The sequence below is a fragment of the Chiloscyllium plagiosum genome, unplaced genomic scaffold (assembly GCF_037043375.1).
Source record: "Chiloscyllium plagiosum isolate Xiang-an unplaced genomic scaffold, Cpla_swu_hap1 HiC_scaffold_15, whole genome shotgun sequence".
Taxonomy (NCBI): Eukaryota; Metazoa; Chordata; class Chondrichthyes; order Orectolobiformes; family Hemiscylliidae; genus Chiloscyllium; species Chiloscyllium plagiosum.
The window spans coordinates 15,474,432-15,496,334 of NW_028270153.1; positions in this window are offsets into that span (position 1 = coordinate 15,474,432).

The window sequence follows — 21,903 nt, forward strand, 5'->3', positions numbered from 1 at the left end:
CCTCAGAACTGATGGTAGCTATTTGTTTTTTTATGCGGATTGATGAGGTCAGAGTGGTGGATGCGATCTATATGGACTTCAGTAAGGCGTTCAACAAGGTTCCCCATGGGAGACTGATTAGCAAGGTTAAATCTCATTGAATCATTTGGATACAGTCATTTGGATACAGAACTGGCTCAAAGGTAGAAGACAGAGGGTGGTGGTGGAGGGTTGTTTTTCAGACTGGAGACCTGTGACCAGTGGAGTGCCACAAGGATCAATGCTGGGTCCACTACTTTTCATCATTTATATAAATGATTTGGATGTGAGCGTAAGAGGTATAGTTAGTAAGTTTGCAGATGACACCAAAATTGGAGGTGTAGTGGACAGCGAAGAAGGTTTCCTCAGATTACAACGGGATCTTGATCAGATGGGCCAATGGGCTGAGAAGTGGCAGATGGAGTTTAATTTAGATAAATGTGAGGTGTTGCATTTTGGGAAAGCAAATCTTAGCAGGACCTAAACACTCTAAGGTTCTAGAGAGTGTTGCTGAACAAAGAGACTTGGAGTGCAGATTCATAACTCCTTGAAAGTTGACAATATACAATGGACAATAGGTGCAAGAGTAGGCCATTCTGCTCTTCGAGCCTGCACTGCCATTCAATATGATCATGGCTGATCATCCTCAATCAGTATCCTGTTCCTGCCTTATCTCCATAACCCTTGATTCCACAATCCTTGAGAGCTCTATCCAACTCTTTCTTAAATTAATCCAGAGACTGGGCCTCCACTGCCCTCTGGGGCAGAGCATTCCACACAGCCACCACTCTCTGGGTGAAGAAGTTTCTCCTCATCTCTGTCCTAAATGGTCTACCCTGTATTTTTAAGCTGTGTCCTCTGGTTCGGCACTCACCCATAGCGGAAACATGTTTCCTGCCTCCAGAGTATCCAATCCTTTCATAATCTTATATGTCTCAATCAGATCCCCTCTCAGTCTTCTAAACTCAAGGGTATACAAGCCCAGTCACTCCAGTCTTACAGTGTAAGGTAATCCCACCATTCCAGGCATTGACCTCATGAAGCTACGCTGTACTCCCTCAATAGCCAGAATGTCTTTCCTCAAGTTTGGAGACTAGAACTACACACAGTACTCCAGGTGTGGTCTCACCAGGGCCCTGTACAGCTGCAGAAGAACCTCTTCGCTTCTATACTCAATCCCTCTTGTTATGAAGGCCAGCATGCTATTAGCCTTCTTCACTACCTGCTGTACCTACATGCTTACCTTCATTGACTGGTGTACAAGAACACCCAGATCTCTCTGTACTGGCCCTTTACTTAAATTGATTCCATTTAGGGAATTTATAGTCACAGGCAGATAGGATAGTGAAGAAGGCATTTAGTATTCTTTCCTTTATTGGTCAGAGTATTGAGTACAGGACTTGGGACGTCATGTTGTGGCTGTACAGAACATTGATTAGGCCACTTTTGAAATATTGCATGCAATTCTGGTCTCCTTTCTATTGGAAGGATGTTGTAAACTTGAAAGGGTTCAGAAAAGATATACAAGGATATTGCCAGGGTTGGAGGATTTGAGCTATAGGGAGAGGCTAAATAGGCTGGGCTGTTTTCTCTGGAGTGTTGGAGGTTGAGGGGAGACCTTATAGAGGTTTATAAAATCCTGAGGGGCATGGATAGGATGAATAGATAAGGTCTTTTCCCTGGCATGGGCAAGTCCAGAACTAGAGGGCATAGGTTTAGGGTGAGAGGGGAAGGATATAAAAGAGACCTAAGGGGCAACATTTTCACACAGAAGGTGATACTTGTATGGAATGAGCTGTCAGAAGAAGTAGTGGAGGCTAGTACAATTACAACATTTAAAAGGCATCTGGATGGGTATATGAATAGGAAGGGTTTAGAGGGATATGGGCCAGGTGCTGGCAAATGAGATTAGATGAGGGTGGGACATTTCATCAGTATGGACGAATTGGACCAACAGATCTGAACATCTCTATAACTCCATGACTCTAAGATATGGTGAGGGAGGGGTTAAGGAGTAAACAATTATTTGGCCAGGAGGGTGAATAGCTATTAATGGAGACTGTTAGTGGCTAACAATGGGTTGTGTGTAGTAGCAGATTATGTGGTAACAAGGCTTGGTGTGTGGGAGCTGGGATAAGAACATGGGAGAGCTCAAGCTCTAAAACTATTGAATTCTATATTGAGCCCAGAGGCTGCAGGGTCCCCAAACGGAAAATGAGGGGCTGTTCTTCCAGTTTGCGTAAAGCTTCACTGGAGCACTGCAGCAAGCCTGAGACAGAGATGTTGGCCAGGGAAAAGGATGGTGTGCTAAAGTAGCAGGCAACTGGAAGCTCAGGGTCTTTATTGGAGGCAGAACATAAGTGTTCTGAGAAGCAGTCACCCAGTCTACACTTGGTTCCCCCAATTTAAAGGAGACCACATTGTGAGCAGTGAATGCAGATGACTGGATTGTGTGAGTGCAGGTAAAGCATTGCTTCACCTGGAAGGTGTGTTTGAGCCCTTGGATACTGAGGATGAAGGAAGTAAACAGACAGGTGTTATACCTTCAATAGTTGCAGGGGAAGGTGCTATGTGGCTGTGTTAGGACTGAGGTAAGAGTGGACCAGGGTGTCCCAGAGAGAATAGTCCCTGCAGAAGACTGTCATGGAGGGGGAGGGGAATACATGTCTGATGTTGGCATCTCACTGGAGGTGGCGGAAATGATGGATAATGATCCTTTCGATGTGAATGCTGGTGGGATGGTTGGTAAGGACAAGTAGAACCCTATCGTTGCTGCAGGAGGGAAGAGAAGGAGGGTGAGGGCTGAACAGTGGGGAATGGATCATACCTGGGTCAACAACGGTGCTGTGGAATCCTTGGATGAGGAAGAAGGTGGACATTTCGGAGGGTCCCTTGTCGAAAGTGGCATCATCAGAACAGTTGTAATGGAGATGGAGACACTGGAGAATGGAATAGCGTCTTTACAGGAAACAGGGTGCGAAAATATCACCCTTCTTCAGAACTGATGTGGAAGAAGGGTCACTGGACTTGAAACATTGACTCTGCTTTCTCTCTACGGATGCTGCCAAACTTGCTGACTTTCTCCAGGAATTTCTGTGTTTCTTTCCCCAGAACTTTTACCTGGGCCTCTGGATTACAAATTCAGTGACATTGGCACTATGTCACTGCCTCCCAATCATTGGATACCTGTTAGAATGAGGAGTCTTAATGACTTGGTACCAATGAAGGAGATCCAGAATTAGCTTGTGCAGAGATTATGGAACTTTCCCAATGCACAGATGGTGTAGGTACAATAATGTTAGGAAGGAAGTTTTAAGTTTTTTGACCCAGTGATAGTGAAGGAATGTGATTTCATTCCAAGTCAGGGCCAAGAACAGCAGGGAATCTTCCACAGCGAGTGGAATCGTGACTGCTTCATGTGTAATGCATAACCTCTTTCCAACTTACTTTTGGAGTTCCTGAGAGCTGGCAGCGGTGGGGGGTGGGGGAGGGGAAGCAAAACTGAAGCATGGAAGTCCCTTACATCACAACCAAACATTCACTTCTCATATACATTTTGAAAGATTTCATTGACCTTTACTTTTGCTTCCCTTTTTGCCTCAGTTATTTCCCTATCTAAGGTCAAGAATTCTGAAGTTAAAAATCACACAACACCAAGTTATAGTCCAATAGGTTTATTTGCAAGTACTAGCTTTCCGAGTGCTGCTCCTTAATCAGGTAAATAGTGAGGCAGGATCATAAGACACATTCTGCCCCACTAGTTACCTGATGAAGAAGCAGTGTTCTGAAAGTTGGTACTTCCAAATGCATATGTTGAACTGTAACCTGGTGTTGTGGGATTTTTAACTTTGTCCACCTCAGTCCAACAGAAGCATTTCCACATCAAGAATTCTGCAGATGGTGATTGAACCACCTCAGAAATACAAGCATGTATGATGAACGATCAGTACAACATTAAACTGGGTGGGGAGTAGATACAAGTGAACCTCATCCTATCCTTGAAACCCTATCTTCACAGCAGGTTGTGATTAAGAACAACTAGCCTCACCCAGTGGAATTCCAAAGACACATGGCATTACATCTGGACACAGTAACAGCTACATTGGCTGATTCTGCCAACACTAAGATTTCACAGATCTTTTTAATTTATCTCAGGCATTTGATTGGGGTGCTGGAATGTAAGGGCAATAAACTTTGATACAGGGTGGGACAGGTCGAAAACAGTGGTGTTTTGACTAAGGGATAGAAAAGGCTGGTCAATCGAATTGTGCCAGTGTTCTCAAGAGCCCTACTGCTTCACTCACTCACTCACACTCAGACACAATTGCAATTTATCCCTAAGTCTGCAGACCATATAGAAAAACACCTTGCATTTATTTAGCACCTTTTAAAGTTTCAGGACACCCTACAGAGGTGTTATGTAGCAAATGCAGTGCAGCCAACAATTCACACATAACAAGCTCCCACAAAAAAAGCAACACATTGTTAATCTGTTCCAGTTACATTGCAAGATAAATATTGATTTGGATACAAGAGAGAACACTGCTGCTTTTCTTCATGGGATCCTTTGTATCTGCCTGGGAGGGTTTTGGTTTATGATCTTATCTGAAAGAAAGTCACTCACTTCTGTAGCATCAGTATTTTATACTGAACACTCTGCAGTAGGTTTGAACCTACAACCTTCTAATTTAGCAGCACTCAGCCACTGCTGGTAACATCCTTAGCTGTGCACTAAACCATCAGACCAGCAATGTTCAGAATCCCCGTTTACATTCTGAGGAGCACCAAATGTTTCAATATCTCTGTACCACATTATATATCCTTGAAAGATTAATGTGGTTGCAGCAAGGTTAAAAATGGGAAATCAAGATAAATAAAAATATATTACATGTGTGAAAGTAACATTGATATTCTTGCATGTTTTCATGATAAATAATTCATCCTTTAGAGGTGGCACAGTGGCTCAGTGATTACCATTGCTGCCTCACAGCGCCAGAGTCCCAGGTTTGATTCCCACCTCAGGTGACTGTCTGTGTGGAGTTTGCACGTTCTGTGCAGGTTTCCTCCCACAATCCAAAGATGTGTAGGTTAGGCTATGCTAAATTGTCCATAATGCTAGGTGCATTAGTCAGGGGTAAATGTAGGGGAGTGGGTTACTCTTCACAGGGTTGGTGTGGACTTGTCACCGCCGCTCCCTCACCACCAGACGCCTGGAGGAAGAACGCCTCATCTTCCGCCTCGGAACACTTCAACCCCAGGGCATCAATGTGGACTTCAACAGTTTCCTCATTTCCCCTTCCCCCACCTCACCCTAATTCCAAACTTCCAGCTCAGCACTGTCCCCATGACTTGTCCGGACTTGTCCTACCTGCCTATCTCCTTTTCCACCTATCCACTCCACCCTCTCCTCCCTGACCTATCACCTTCATCCCCTCCCCCACTCACCCATTGTACTCTATGCTACTCTCTCCCCACCCCCACCCTCCTCTAGCTTATCTCTCCAAACTTCAGGCTCACTGCCTTTATTCCTGATGAAGGGCTTTTGCCCAAAATGTCAATTTCGAAGCTCCTCGGATGCTGCCTGAACTGCTGTGCTCTTCCAGCACCACTCATCCAGAATCTGGTTTCCAGCATCTGCAGTCATTGTTTTTACCTTTTACGACATTCAAACACAGGTCTCCAGATTAATAGTCCAGCGATAAAACCACTAGGTCTTGCATTTCTCCAGCAAGAGCCATCCTTAATAGCCCCCTCACCCCAGTGTGTGAACCTGATCTTCCTGTTAGCATCTTTAATCCCGAGCCTAGGTCGACCTTGTGGACTTGAAGCATCTGCAAGTTCTCTGTCTGGAGTTCGCTTGGAAAATTCTCATGATCACTGTCTCCTTTAGATTAATGGTTAATCCAAATTCATCAAAAGCACGTAAAAACTGGTGTAGAGTTACTTGAACTCTGCCTCACTCTGTGGATGAGCACAGTTGATCAGTGAAAAGGGATTCTCTTGTCAATGTTTCTGTTTTATCATTTTTCACTCATGGCATTTGGATATCATCAGCTAAGCAAGTATTTATTGCTCGTCCATAATTGCACAGAAGCAGTTAAGAGATGGAAATGTGTTGCTGGAAAAGCGCAGCAGGTCAGGCAGCATCTAGGGAACAGGAGAATCGACGTTTCGGGCATTAGCCCTTCTTCAGGCAGCTTCTGTGCAGAGGAGATGACCTGGGGGGTGCAGTGAGAGAGGGACTCACTGAAACCTTTGTAGAGGGAGAAAGAGAGCTTCTTCAAGGAAGGCATCCTTGTAAGAGGATTCGCAGTAGGTTGAAATCTTTGAGGAGAAAGTGAGGTCTGCAGATGCCTGAAGAAGGGCTAATGCCCGAAACGTCGATTCTCCTGTTCCCTAGATGCTGCCTGACCTGCTGCGCTTTTCCAGCAACACATTTCCATCTCTGATCTCCAGCATCTGCAGACCTCACTTTCTCCTCCCAGAAGCAGTTAAGAGCCAATCAAATTGTTTTGGGTCTGGTGTCATCACATGTAGTCCAGATCAGGTAAGAACAGCAGATTTCTCTCCCTAAAGGACATGAGTGAACCAGATGAGTTTCTCTGATAATCAACAATGCTTTTGTGGTCATTATTAGATTCTTAGTTCCAGAGTTTTACTAAATTCAAATTCCGCCATCTGGATTTGAACCCAGATCCCCTGAACATTACCTGGATCTCTGGATTTATAACCAAACGATAATACCATCACCTCTATTGTTTTTAGGCAATTTTTTTAGAAGGGTTTTCCAGATGATCTTTCATGGAATAATACAGTCTCAGGAAAGGTTGTGAAAGTGTAATGAAGAATTAAAACGAAACCCTGTAGATCTGGAGGGGAGTATTAACGTGAAATATTTATAAACATTTCTGCTCAATCGAATTTTCAACACAACTTTTTAAAAGTTTTGACACCTGCCGAAATACCACATGGTGGGAATTACATCCATATAGGCAATGGCAGTATACCAAGTGGAATCGCACAGAGCACCTCCAGTTTAAACAAGAAATGCAGTATTAAGAAGGTAAATGCTGTTCTGTACACTCAATGCTGCAGAAGGCTACAGAGCTCATGAATTATTAAATGGAGCCAGAGTAGGATTAGTTTCCCCTGATGTAATCATTTCGCAACAGGGCACTCTGATAGCAAAGTATAATACATGACAGTTTTTCTGATTTCCTCTCCCAGACTTTGTTTTGAATTCTCATTTATTTAAGTAGTGATCTTTTATTTGGAACATGGTCAGTATACTGTTTGGAATCTAAATACAGTTCATTCCAGGACTTTACAATGTAATTGGCTTTCACAGAAGGCCAGACAGGACATGCTGATTTACCACCCAAGTAATTTTCACTGAACAAAATTACATAATTTATCTAACCATAAAACAACTGAAGCCATTGGGCTTGTCATTCCTGTGTTAGCTTTTTGAATAAACAATCTAAACACCTGATTTATCTTGCTTTTACCCAATAGTGCTGATCATTTTTGGCCTTCAAGTATTTATCTAATCCCAGTTTAAACGTTACTATTGAATCTGCTTCCACTGCCCTTCCAAGTGATACCTTCTGCCTCACTGAATAAAAATCTTTTTCCTTGGTGTATTGCCAATTATCTTCAGAATTGGTACGGTGCAGAAATAGGCCATTCAGCCCATCACATCGGCATTAGCTTCCAAATGAACATCTCACAGCATACCATTCTCCTGTCTTCTCTCAGAACCCTGCACATTCTCCCTTTCCAAATAAAAACTGTGGGATATAGGTAAAGTAGTGTTACTTAGAGTCATAGAGTCATAGAGCATACAGCGCGGAAACAGACCCTTCGGTCCAATCTGTCCATGCCGACCACAATCCCAAACTAAACTAGCCCCACTTGTCTGCGTTTGGCCAGTATTCTTCCAAATATTTTTTATTTATATACTTATCTAAATGTCTTTTAAATGTTGTAATTGTGGCTGCATTTACCACTGTCTCAGGAAGTTCATTCCACACACAAACCACTCTGTAAAAGAATTGCCTCTCGTATCTATTTTAAAATTTTCGTCCACTCAGATTTAAAAAAGCCCTTGTCCTGAACAGCTACACTTCTGCAATCATAATTACTTATGCAAGGTAAATGAACTCACACCAGTGTATAATTGTTTCAACCAAGAGCTGAGTCAACAAGAATGAAAACTATGTGAAGGAAATATATAATTGTTTTTGTATTAGCTAAAATGTGCATACAAGAATGAAACGTGCCTGCAAACAATGGTAGATGTTACAGACAAATAGATAAGGTACTGTGAGGATGTAGGTTAAGCCAGATATGCTTGTACAAGCAGTAGTTGTAAGCATCTGTTTCCCACTTCTGCAAAAGCAAAAAAAAACTCCAATTAAAAGATCATAAGGATCAATACGGTTAGGGAAAGGGAGGAAATGTCACAGGTGGGGGAAATAGATAGCAGGATATACCTAACAATGGACCACAGCAGGATGTGGTGAAATGGCCAAGTAAAATTTGTACTTTGTTATGCACAAGGCCAGATAAGGCAAGAGATAAACAATAGTAATGGGCACTGGGTTTGGAGTAGTGAATTGCTAAACTCTGCGTGCCTTATTCCAGGCACCACGCTTGCAAGTGTATAATAAACCTGCTGATTGCTTCAGATCTTGTCTCGGACTGAAATTATTGAAGTGAGTGAGCTTTGTTTCTCACAATAACCCTCCAACCTCTCCCATAATTGATCCTTGCCTCCATTACAATTTTTGATAATTCATTCCAGATCTGATCTGCTACCTTTCCTCATGGCTTAATTGCATCCACTTTTATAACTTTAATTTGCTAACTGCTTTAAATTTGTCTAGATTAGAGTGCTGCTCCCATTTACCTCTCCATCCTGGAGTCTCTCTGCCTTCATTCCTGATGAAGGGTTTTGCCCGAAACATCAATTTTCCTGCTCCTCGGATGCTGTCTGACCTGCTGTGCTTTTCCAGTACCACTCTAATCTAGGCTCCGATCTCCAGCATCTGCAGTCCTCACTTTTGCCTACTTTAAATTTGTGTCCACTGGTTGCTGATTTTTCCATTATCGGGGCAGTTTTTCCCTATCTACTGTTTCCAGAGCTCTCCCCATTTTGAATTTCTCTGTCAAACTTACTTTCAACTTGCTCCTCTCCAAAAAATGCAGAGTCAGCTTCTCCAATCTATCGACATAACTGAAGTTCCCCACCTCAGGATTATTCTTGTAAAATTTTTTCTGCATGTTCTCTGCTACCTTCACAGCTTTCCTAAGCCTGGCACGAATAACTGGATGCAATATTCCAGGTGAAGCCAAACAAATGGTCTCTCCAAGATTAACATAATCTCCTTGCTCTTGTATTTTGTTTTGCATAAAGTTTAAAAGTTTATTATAAGAAAGACAATTTGCAAAGGTATAGCAAGACCACTAAAACATTAGATTACAGATCATGTATCATGAAAGGTTTCATCCCATGTCACAGAGTCATAAAGATGTATAGCATGGAGGCAGATCCTACAGTCCAACTTGTCCATGCCGACCAGATATCCAAAATTAATCTAGTCCCATTTGCCAGCACTTGGCCTACATCCCTCTAAATCCTTCCTATTCATAAATCATTCCAGATGGCTTTTAAATATTGTAATTATACCCATCTCAACCACTTCCTCTGGCAGCTCATTCTATACACGCACCATCCTCTGCATGAAAATGTTTCCCCTTTGGTCCCTTTTAAATCTTTCCCTTCTCACATTAAACCTATGCCCTCTAGTTTTGAACTCCCCCACCCTGGGAAAAAGACCTTGCCTAGTTACCCTATCCATACCCCTCATGATTTTATAAATCTCTATAAGGTCACCCCTCAGCTTCTGATGTTCCACGGAAAATAGTCCCAGCCATAGCTCAAAACCCCCAACCCTGGTAACATCCTTGTAAATCTTTTCTGAACCCTTCCAAGTTTGACAACATCCTTCCAATAGTAAGGAGACCAGAATTGCATAAAGTATTCCAAAAGTGGCCTAACCAATGTCCTGTACAGGCACAACATGACCTCCCAACTCCTATACTCAATGCTCTGACCAATAAAGGAAAGCATACCAAATGCCTTCTTCACTATCCTATCTACCTGTGACTCCACTTTCAAGGAACTATGAACTTGCACTCTAAGGTCTCTTTGTTCAGCAACACTCTGCAGGACCTTACATTAAGTGTATAAGTCCTGCCCTGATTTGCCTTTCCAAAATGCAGCACCTCACATTTCTCTAAATTAAACTCCATCTGTCACCCCTAAGCCCATTGGCCCATCTGATCAAGATCCTGCTGTACTCTGAGGTAATCTTCTTTGCTGTCCACTACACATCCAATTTTGGTGTTATCTACAAACTTACTAACCATACCTTCTATGTTCACATCCAAACCATTTATATTAATGATGAAAAGCAGTGACCTAGCACTAATCCTTGTGGCACACCACTGGTCACAGGCCTCCAGCCTGAAAAACAATCCTCCACCACCACCCTGTCTTCTACCTTTGAACCAGTTCTGTATCTGAATGGCTAGTTCTCCCTGTATTCCATTACTTCATTAGTAAGTGTGTAGAAGATTGAGTGCCGAAGAAGTTAATCTGAATGTTCCCAATTGGAAACCATGGATGAACTGGGGATCCACTCACTATTGAAGCCCTGGTCTGATGTATACAAGTTGGCAACCCTGACCTATATCAGAAATCAAGGTACAACCTTCAAGAACACCAAGAGGCAATACCTAACTAAACCAGAGACCCAGACCAACCACGTGGACACCCATCATTTGTGGCAAGGCTTACATGATACAACTGGCTACAAAGCAAAGTCAAACAGTATATCCCTACCCACCAAGCTCAATGCATTTCATGTTCATTTTGAACAGAAGGTTAGTGAGATGATGCCACCTATCCCAACAGCCTCAGATGCACCTGTACCCATGGTCACCATCACAGATATTAGATTTGCCCCCTTGAGAGTGACCCCACGGAAAGCAACTGGCCTGGATGCAGTCCCCGGCCGTGCACTCAGATCCCGTGGGGACCAGCTGCTGGGAGTATTCGCTCTCCTCACGATGATCTGAAGTCCCCACCTGCCTCAAGAGGACCACCATCAACCCGGTGCCAAAGAAAACTCTTGCAGCGTGCCTCAATGACTACTGCCTGCTGGCTCTGATCTCCACAATTATGAGGTGCTTCAGGAGTATGGCTTACACCAACTCCAGCCTTGCAGATTGCCTTGCTTCTTTGCAATTTACTGACCGGCACAACAGGCCCACAGCAGATGTCATCTCCCTGGCCCTACACTCATCTCTGGAACACCTGAACAATAAGGATACCTACATCAGGCTCCTATTTATTGACTACAGTTCCGCCTTCAACACCATAATTCCAAACAAACTCGAGACCTAGGTCTCCAACCCCCCCCCCCCCTTTGTAACTAGATCTTCGACTTCCTGACCTATAGACCACAATCAGCAACCATAGACAACAAAACCTCCTCCACCATAATCCCCAACACCAGTGCCCTGTAAGGCTGCACACTCAGCCCCCTACAATACACGCTATCCTGTCATGACTGTGTGGCCAAATTCTGCCCAACCCCTTTTACAAATTTGCTGTCGACACCATCCTTCTAGGTCAAATCAAACAACGACGAGATAGAATACAGGAAAGAGATTGAGTGCTTAGCGCCATGGTATAATGTAAGGTTTGTGAAGGTTTGTAGCTCAGGTTGAGGTTTAGGGTGTAGATTTGCTCGCTGAGCTGTAGGTTTGATATCCAGACGTTTCATTACCTGGCTAGGTAACATCATCAGTGGCGACCTCCAAGTGAAGCGAAGCTGTTGTCTCCTTTCTATTTAATTGTTTGTCCTGGATGGGGTTCCTGGGGTTTGTGGTGATGTCATTTCCTGTTCGTTTTCTGAGGGGTTGATAGATGGTATCTAGATCTATGAGTTTGTTTATGGTGTTGTGGTTGGAGTGCCAGGTCTCTAGGAATTCTCTGGCATGTCTTTGCTTAGCCTGTCCCAGGATAAATGTGTTGTCCCAGTTGAATTGGTGTTTTTTTTTCATCCGTGTGTAGGGCTACAAGGGAGAGAGGGTCGTGTCTTTTTGTGGCTAGCTGGTGTTCGTGTATCCTGGTGGCTAACTTTCTTCCTGTTTGTCCTACATAGTGTTTGTGGCAGTCTTTGCATGGAATTTTGTAGATGATGTTGGTTTTATCCAGGGTTGTACTGTGTCTTTTAAGTTTGTTAGTTTTTGTTTGAGAGTGTTGGTGGGTTTGTGTGCTACTAGGATTCCGAGGGGTCTTAGTAGTCTGGCTGTCATTTCTGAAACTTATTTGATATATGGGAAGGTGGTTAGGGTTTCTGGCTGAGTTTGGTCTGCTTGTCGTGGTTTGTTCTTGAGGAAGCTGCGCACTGTATTATTTGAGTATCCGTTCTTCTTGAATACGTTGTATAGGTGCTTTTCCTCTGTTTTCCGAAGTTAGTCTGTGCTGCAGTGTGGTGGCTCATTGGAATAGTGTTCTGACAGCCAGAAATGACAGCCAGACTACTAAGACCCCTCGGAATCCTAGTAGCACACAAACCCACCAACACTCTCAAACAAAAACTAACAAACTTAAAAGACCCAGTACAACCCATGGACAAAACCAACATCGTCTACAAAATTCCATGCAAGGACTGCCACAAACACTACGTCGGACTAACAGGAAGAAAGTTAGCCACCAGGATACACGAACACCAGCTCACCACAAAAAGACATGACCCTCTCTCCCTCGTAGCCCTACACACGGATGAAAAAAACCACCAATTCGACTGGGACAACACATCTATCCTGGGACAGGCTAAGTAAAGACATGCCAGAGAATTCCTAGAGGCCTGGCACTCCATCCACAACGCCATAAACAAACAGATAGATCTAGATACCATCTATCAACCCCTCAGAAAACGAACAGGAAATGACATCACCACAAACCCTAGGAACCCATCCAGGACAAACATGTAAATAGAAAGCAGGAGACAACAGCTTCGCTTCACTTGGAGGTCGCCACTGATGATGTTACTGAGCCAGGTAATGAAACGTCTATATATCAAACCTACAGCTCAGCGAGCAAACCTACACCCTAAACCTCAACCTGAGCTACAAACCTTCACAAACCTTGCAGAGTGCTAAATGTTTTGAGTTATCAGATTGCTAGACACAACTGAGTTAAGACCAAAAGCAGAAAGTGAGGGAAATACTCAAGAGGCCTGGCAGCATCTGTTGATTGCAAAACAGAACAAATGCTCCAGGTCAAAATCCCCGACCCCTTCCCCCCACCCCAAACAGCATTGTGGGTACATGAGAGAGAACCAAATAAATAGGTTGATGCTAAATTGATCGGATTAGATGGAGCAGATTTAGGAGGAAGCTGATGTGAGCATAAACACTGAAGTAAACCAATGTTCTTTCTCTGCTATAAATTTGATGAAACACCCAGCAGAGCAAACAGCCGCATTTATGCAGAAAGGTGAACAAATTGAATGTTTTGACAAATGACAAAGGTTCATTGTCCTGAGGAACACTTGCGTTTCTCTCTCTCTCTCTTTCTGCACCTGCTTCCTCACCTGCTGACAAGGTTTCCAACGTTTTCTGTATTTTCTCTTTTCCTACTCTCCACTCTATTCCTAACACACTATTTATTCAATTGCTGCTGAGTGAAATATTGTTACTTAAGTGATTAGCTTTAGATCTTGAGCTAATTTTTCTTTCCATAGCGAGTGGGATCTCAAACATTCTACCTCTGTGGTTGTCTCGGACTGAGATGCATTTTATTCAGTTTACAGGTCCTCAGACCAATGGAACTAATGGATGTAGAGACTGGCTCCATGCAGCAGGACATACCAACAGTCGATTTGCTTATGCTGTCAACACTGAGTTATGTCAGGCAGTTGGTATTAAATCAGATTAGTTTACGGTATAAACATTGTGCAGCTTACGAGCTGGGTCCAGGATCAAAGTAGATTACACTACAAGCTCAGTGTGAATGTCCAGATGGTTTAGTACAATGTGGTGATGTGCTGGCCCATATCACTTCGCTCACTGACCTACATTAGCTTTCAGCCCAGCAGCACCTCAATTTTAAATTCCCTACGGTATGGAAACAAGCCAATTGGCCCAGCAAGTCCACACCAACCTACTGAAGAGTAACCCACCCAAACCCATTCCCCTACCCTATATTTATCCCTGACTAATGCACTTAACGCTATATGGGCAATTTTGGCATGGCCAATTCACCAGCCCTGCACATCTTTGGAATGTGGGAGGAATCCGGAGCATCCTGAGGAAACCCAAGCAAAACCAGTGAGTATACCCAAACTCTACACAGACAGTCACCCGAGGTGGGAATCGAACCCGGATCCCTGGCGCTGCAAGGCAGCAGTGCTGACCACTGAGCCACCATGCCACCCAGGAATGAGGGATTTTAGATACAAGGAAAGATGATAGAAATTGGGCTTATTGTCCATGGAACAGAGAAGATTAAGAGGTGACCTTTTTTTTAGATTAGATTCCCTACAGTGTGGAAACAGGCCCTTCAGCCCAACAAGTCCACACTGACCCTCCGAAGAGCAACCCACCCAGACCCATTCCCCTACACCTAACACTATGGGCAATTTAGCATGGCCAATTCACCTAACCTGCACATTTTTGGACTGTGGGAGGAAACCGAGCACCCGGAGGAAACCCACGCAGACACAGGGCGAATGTGCAAACTCTACACAGAATGTAGAGTTGAACCACTGGCTGGGTTCAATTCCAGCCAGTTGCCTGAGGCTGGAATTGAACCCAAGTCTCTGGCGCAGTGAGGCAGTGTTTTAAAAAATTCTCAAGGTCAAGGACCAGGCTCGCAGGAAAGTAGTCTGACACAGAACAAACAGCCAAGAGGCGAGTCTGCTAGAATATAAGTGTTTTATTCCCCGCAGCGTCGCCACAACCAGGTCTCGTACTTACAACGGGTCTGGTTTATACTCACTCTACGTGTTACCGGAACTGGGAGCCATCAGTTCTCGTAGAGCGGTTGCCAACAACCCACGCTCGGCGGTTAAACGTAACCCCGGAGCAGACTCTACCGAACTGGAGACTTTTCCAGCTGATATACTCTTTTCCAGATATAAACATTCATGTGAACAGCAGAGCAAGGCTAAAAAACACATTCCATTCTGGTTACATACAGATAAGAAGATTCACACGGGGAGGTGTGTAATAAGATTCACACGGGATTAAGCAACACCTCCACCCCGGCCAGACTCACACATGCACTGGGACACAACTTTCAACCGTCTCACCACATTCCACTGCTTGGCCCAATACATGTGTTACATTATGATTCACACATGCATTGGGACATAATTTTACACCACATTCCACTGCTTGGCCCAATACATGTGTTACATTATGATTCACACATGTATTGGGACACAATTTTACACCACAGGCAGCAGTGCTAACCACTATGCCACCATGCCACACACCTTAATGGCATGTTTAAAATTCTGAACAGTTTTGACAGGGTAAAGAAGGATATTCTGTTTCCACTAGTTGGCATGTCAATAAGGGTCACAAATTCAATACCGTCAGCAAGAAAGATAGGAGTGACCTGAAGAGAATCTTCCATACTCAGAGAGTTGTTAGGATTTGGAATGTGCTGCCTGGGAGAGTGGTAGAAGTGGATTTCATCTGAGGTTTCAAAAGGTTTCATCTGAGAAAATGATGAAGTTAAAGGATTGCGGAGGCAGAACTAAAGAATGGGACTAGCTGGGTGGATCTTTCTGGGGGCCAGTGCAGAACACAATGGGTGAATGGTCTCCTTCTGTGATATGAAATTCCATGATTCTATGACTCAACTCTCCTGCATTTCCCCCTTGAACAACTTGTACAGCTACAGTAGTAAAACATCTCAAGGCACGTCTCAGAGTGGAGACCAAACCAAATTTGATGTGGAGGCAGCAGAGGAGACATTAGACAAAGGTTGGTCAACTATGTAGATTTTAAGGAATGCTTTGAAATTGAGGAGGTGGAAGGACTTTAAGGGAGATAATTCCGGAGCTACAGGTCTGGGCAATCGAAGGCACAGCCCTAGGTGGAGAGAGACAGGAAAAAATCAGGAATGCTAAAGAGATCAAAATTAAAGGAATACGGCTATCTCAGAGGGCTATGAGGCTGAAAGAGATCACAAAGATAGAGAGGTACAGAGCCACTGAAGGATTCAATCACTAAGAATTTGTGACCCCTACTGACTGTCAAAATTGTTCAGAATAAGCGTAATCTTTATAATCTTTTCTTGTATCAAAAATCCCTCATTCCTGGTATCATTCTAGTAAATTTCTTTTGAACTCTCTCCAGGACTTTAGCATCCTTCAGTAAATAAAGTGCCCAAACTAAACACAATACTCTTAATGTGGTCAGAGAGTCTTAGAGTCGGAAACCATAGAAGCAGACCCTTCAATTTGTCTGTGCCGACCAGATATCCTAAATTAATCTAGTTCCATTTACCAGCATTTGGCCCTTATCCCTCTAAATCCTTCAAATTCATGTACCCACCCAGATGCCTTTTAAATGTTGTAGTTGTACCAGCCTCCACCACTACCTCTGGCAGCTCATTCCATATATGCACCATCCTCTGCATGAAAAAGTTGCCCCTTGGGTCCCTTTTAGATCTTTCCCTGCTCATCTTAAATCTATGCCCTGTAGTTTTGGACTGGAACATTTCTGTCAACAGCTCCGCAGTTTGCTCTCTTATCTCTCACAACAATCTAGGATGCAACCGATCCAGGCCTGGTGACAACAGCTTCGCTTCACTTGGAGGTCGCCACTGATGATGTTACCTAGCCAGGTAATGAAATGTTTGGATATCAAGCCTACAGCTCAGCGAGCAAAGCTACACCCTAAGCCATGGTATAAATACAACAATCTCTCCATTAATGTCAGTAATCAAAGACCCCTGCCACCTCAGTTATACTCTCATCCACCCTCTTCCGTTGGGCAGTAGATATAAAAGTTTGAATACCCATACAAACAGATTCAAGAACAGCTTCTTCCCGCTGTTATCACCCTTTTGAATAGACCTCTCAAATGTTAATGTCAATTTCTCTCTCGGCACTGTCTCTGCGGCTGTAACACTGTACAGAGGAACCTCGATTATCCGATTATCGTTTATCTGAATTTCGGATTATCTGAAGAAGATTTAAAGGTCCCGCAAAAACGTTACATTGGATTTACCTGTACTGAAGAAGATGTGAAAACACTGGCAAAAACAAAGAAACACAAGGAGCTCAAGAATCAGTGACTGAATATTTTTTCGGTAAGGGGTGTTACACAGCCCTGTGTTTTACAGGGTATTCCCGTCACTTTACCGGGCCATTCGTTTTAAAAAAAATGCCGAGAATGCAAATGCATGAACGAGGCAGTGCTTCTGTCATTCTATGGTGAGTCTGAGTTCCCAGAAACTGACAAATGCTCTCGCGATCGTAGAAGCTGTTCAGGACCTTGTTTCATGCTGGGATTTGATATACGGTATTTATGTGATGGTCAGTCCTTCTCATTTTAACCTGTAATTTGCAGACTGCAAGGATTAGTTTGTTTTAAAAGCAGACTCATTAAAATGATAAATTTAAACAAATTCTCCGGTAGAACACTATATTAGATCAGTACGGCTTCCCTTGTTTAAGGTAAAATCGATTATCTGAATAATCAATTATCCGAACAAAATAGTGCCTCCCCCCCTCCCCAATCTCGTTCAGATAATCAAGGTTTCTCTGTATTCTGCACTCCATTCTGCTACCCTGGTGCACTTTGTATGGTACCATCTGCTGTAAAGCACACAAAACACTGTATCTCTGTACACATGACAACAGTAAATCAATCAATCGAAACTTGGTCAGCAGGGCCAAAGTTGGACTAAAGGGTCTGTTTCCATACTGTATGACTCCATGATTCTGAAACATAGCCATTGAGAAGCTGCACCACATGCATTATTGCAATATGAAATATATCGTGCAATTAAAAGCCACAGCCATTGAAAACTGCACTATATGCATTGTCGCAATATGAAATGTTTCATGCCAATAAAAGCTGACATTTAGAAACTGCACAATGTGCATTGTTGAAATATGAAATGCATCATGCAATTAAAAACAGATTTTTAGAAACTGCACAACTTGCATTGTTGCAATATGAAATATATCATGGCAATTAAAACAGACTTTTAGAAACTGCACGATATGCATCATTGTAATATGAAATGTTTCATGTCATTAAAAGCAGACGTTTAGAAACTGCACAATGTGCATTGTTGAAATATGAAATGTATCATGCAATTAAAAATAGATTTTTAGAAACTGCTCGATGTGTATTGTCGTAATATGAAATGTATCATACAATTAAAAGCAGACATTTAGAAACTGCACATGTATTGTTGCAACATGAAATGTATCATGCAATTAAAAAAGACTTTTAGAAACTGTAATATGTGTATTGTTGCAATATGCAAAGTATCATGCAATTAAAAATCAGACATTTAGAAACTATACAACATATATTGTTGAAATATGAAATGCATCAAACAATTAAAGACTTTTAGAAACTGGACAAAATGCGTTATTGCAATAAGAAATGTATCATGCAATTAAAAACAGACATTTACAAACTGCACAACATGCATTGTTGCAATATGAAATATATTATGCAGTTAAAAAGCAGACATTTAGAAACTGCACCATGTACATTGTTGCAATATGAAATCTAGCGTGCAATTAAAAGAAAGGCCACTGAGAAACTGCACCACATGCAACGTTGCAATATAAAATGTACCATACAACTGACCTGGGCATTTTACGGCCCTCGGGCCACTTCCGGCCCTTTGGTCGTTCCTGCCGGCCCACATAAGGTCAATCTTAAATTAGAACATAAATGAAAAAGCATTTACGCCATGCACGCAATACAACTGTGTTGCTTTTGTTTTGAAAAGGATGCTTTTTTTATTTACGTATGGACGCACAGGTGCATGTATGTGTGTGCGTGAACAGTAAAAGTGATGCTTGCTGGCTAGTCCTCAAAATGTCAGCTCATGCCAAGACAAGTTATGTCATATCCCACAAAATCGCCAGAAACAGTAAACGGTTTTCTGATGGAGAGTTTATTAAGGAGTGCTTGTTGGACTCTGCAGAACTAACATGCCCGGAGAAAAAGGAGGCATTTGAGAATGTGCCCCTCTCCCGACTCACTGTAACGAGAAGGATTGGGGACATCGCGAGAAATCTGGAGCTTCACCTGCAGCACAGAGTGGTCAACTTTGACTTTATTTCCTTGGCTTTGGAGGAGAGCTGCGACGTACGTGACACAGCCCAACTATTCAACTTCGTATGTGGGATAACTACGGACTTTAAAATCACGGAGGAGCTGGCAGCCATGCAGTCAATGAAGGGAACAACAACTGGTAATGATTTGTTCACGGAGGTAAATGCACGTTTGGACACGTTGGGACTAAAATGGGACAAGCTGGTGGGTGTGACAATGGATGGTTGTCCAAATCTAATGGGAAAAAATGTTGGACTCTTAAAGAGAATGCAGGATAAAGTGACAGAAATTGACTGAACAGAAATTGGTATTTTTGCATTGTATTATGCATCAGGAAGTGTTGTGAAGTCAGTGTTAAAAATTAACCATGTGGTTGATGTTGTAACTAAAATAGTTAACTTCATCAGAGCAAGAGCTTTGAATCACAGGCAGTTTGTTGCACTTTTGGAGGAAAATGAGACTGAACATCGTGACATAGGCTACCACACAGCTGTCAGATGGCTCAGCCTGGGCAAAAGTGTCATAGAGTCATAGAGATGTACAGCACGGAAACAGACCCTTCGGTCCAACCCGGCCATGCCGACCAGATATCCCAACCCAATCTAGTCCCACCTGCCAGCACCCGGCCCATATTCCTCCAAACCCTTCCTATTCATATACCCATCCAAATGCCTCTTAAATGTTGCAATTGTACCAGCCTCCCCCACATCCTCTGGCAGCTCATTCCATACCCGTACCACCCTCTGCATGAAAAAGTTGCCCCTTAGGTCTCTTTTATATCTTTCCCCTCTCACCCTAAACCTATGCCCTCTAGTTCTGGACTTCTCGACCCCAGGGAAAAGACTTGGTCTATTTATCCTATCCATGCCCCTCATAATTTTATAAATCTCTATAAGATCACCCCTCAGCCTCAGACGCTCCTGGGAAAACAGCCCAGCCTGTTCAGCCTCTCCCTGTAGCTCAGATCCTCCAACCCTGGCAACATCCTTGTAAATCTTTTCTGAACCCTTCCAAGTTTCACAACATCTTTCCGATAGGAAGGAGACCAAAATTGCACGCAATATTCCAACAGTGGCCTAACCAATGTCCTGTACAGCCGAAACATGACCTCCCAACTCCTGTACTCAATACTCTGACCAATAAAGGAAAGCATACCAAGCGCCTTCTTCACTATCCTATCTACCTGCGACTCCACTTTCAAGGTGCTATGAACCTGCACTCCAAGGTCCCTTTGTTCAGCAACACTCCCTAGGACCTTACCATTAAGTGTATAATTCCTGCTAAGATTTGCTTTCCCAAATTGCAGCACCTCGCATTTATCTGAATTAAACTCCATCTGCCACTTCTCAGCCCATTGGCCCATCTGGTCCAGATCCTGTTGTAATCTGAGGTAACCCTCTTCGCTGTCCACTACACCACCAATTTTGGTGTCATCTGCAAACTTACTAACTGTACCTCTTATGCTCGCATCCAAATCATTTATGTAAATGACAAAATGTAGAGGGCCCAGCACCGATCCTTGTGATACTCCACTGGTCACAGGCCTCCAGTCTGAAAAACAACTCTCCACCACCACCCTCTGTCTTCTACCTTTGAGCCAGTTCTGTATCCAAATGGCTAGTTCTCCCTGTATTCCATGAGCTCTAACCTTGCTAATCAGTCTCCCATGGGGAACCTTGTCGAACGCCTTACTGAAGTCCATATAGATCACATTTACTGCTCTACCCTCATCAATCTTCTTTGTTACTTCTTCAAAAAACTCAACCAAGTTTGTGAGACATGATTTCCCACACACAAGCCATGTTGACTATCCCGAATCAGTCCTTGCCTTTCCAAATACATGTACATCCTGTCCCTCAGGATTCCCTCCAACAACTTGCCCACCATTGAGGTCAGGCTCACTGGACTATAGTTTCCTGGCTTGTCTTTACCACCCTTCTTAAACAGTGGCACCAAGTTTGCCAACCTCCAGTCTTCCGGCACCTCACCTGTGACTATCGATGATACAAATATCTCAGCAAGAGCCCCAGCAATCACTTCTCTAGCTTCCCACAGAGTTCTCGGGTACACCTGATCAGGTCCTGGGGATTTATCCACCTTTAACCGTTTCAAGACATCCAGCACTTCCTTCTCTCTAATATGGACATTTTGCAAGATGTCACTATTTTTTCCCTACAGTCTATATCTTCCATATCCTTTTCCACAGTAAATACTGATGCAAAATATTCATTTAGTATCTCCCCCATTTTCTGTGGCTCCACACAAAGGCTGCCTTGCTGATATTTGAGGGGCCCTATTCTCTCCCTAGTTACCCTTTTGTCCTTAATGTATTTGTAAAAATCCTTTGGATTCTCCTTAATTCTATTTGCCAAAGCTATCTCATGTCCATGTTTTGCCCTCCTGAATTCCCTCTTAAGTATACTCCTACTTTCTTTATACTCTTCTGGGGATTGAAATGCTGAAAAGTGTATGGGATCTGAGAGA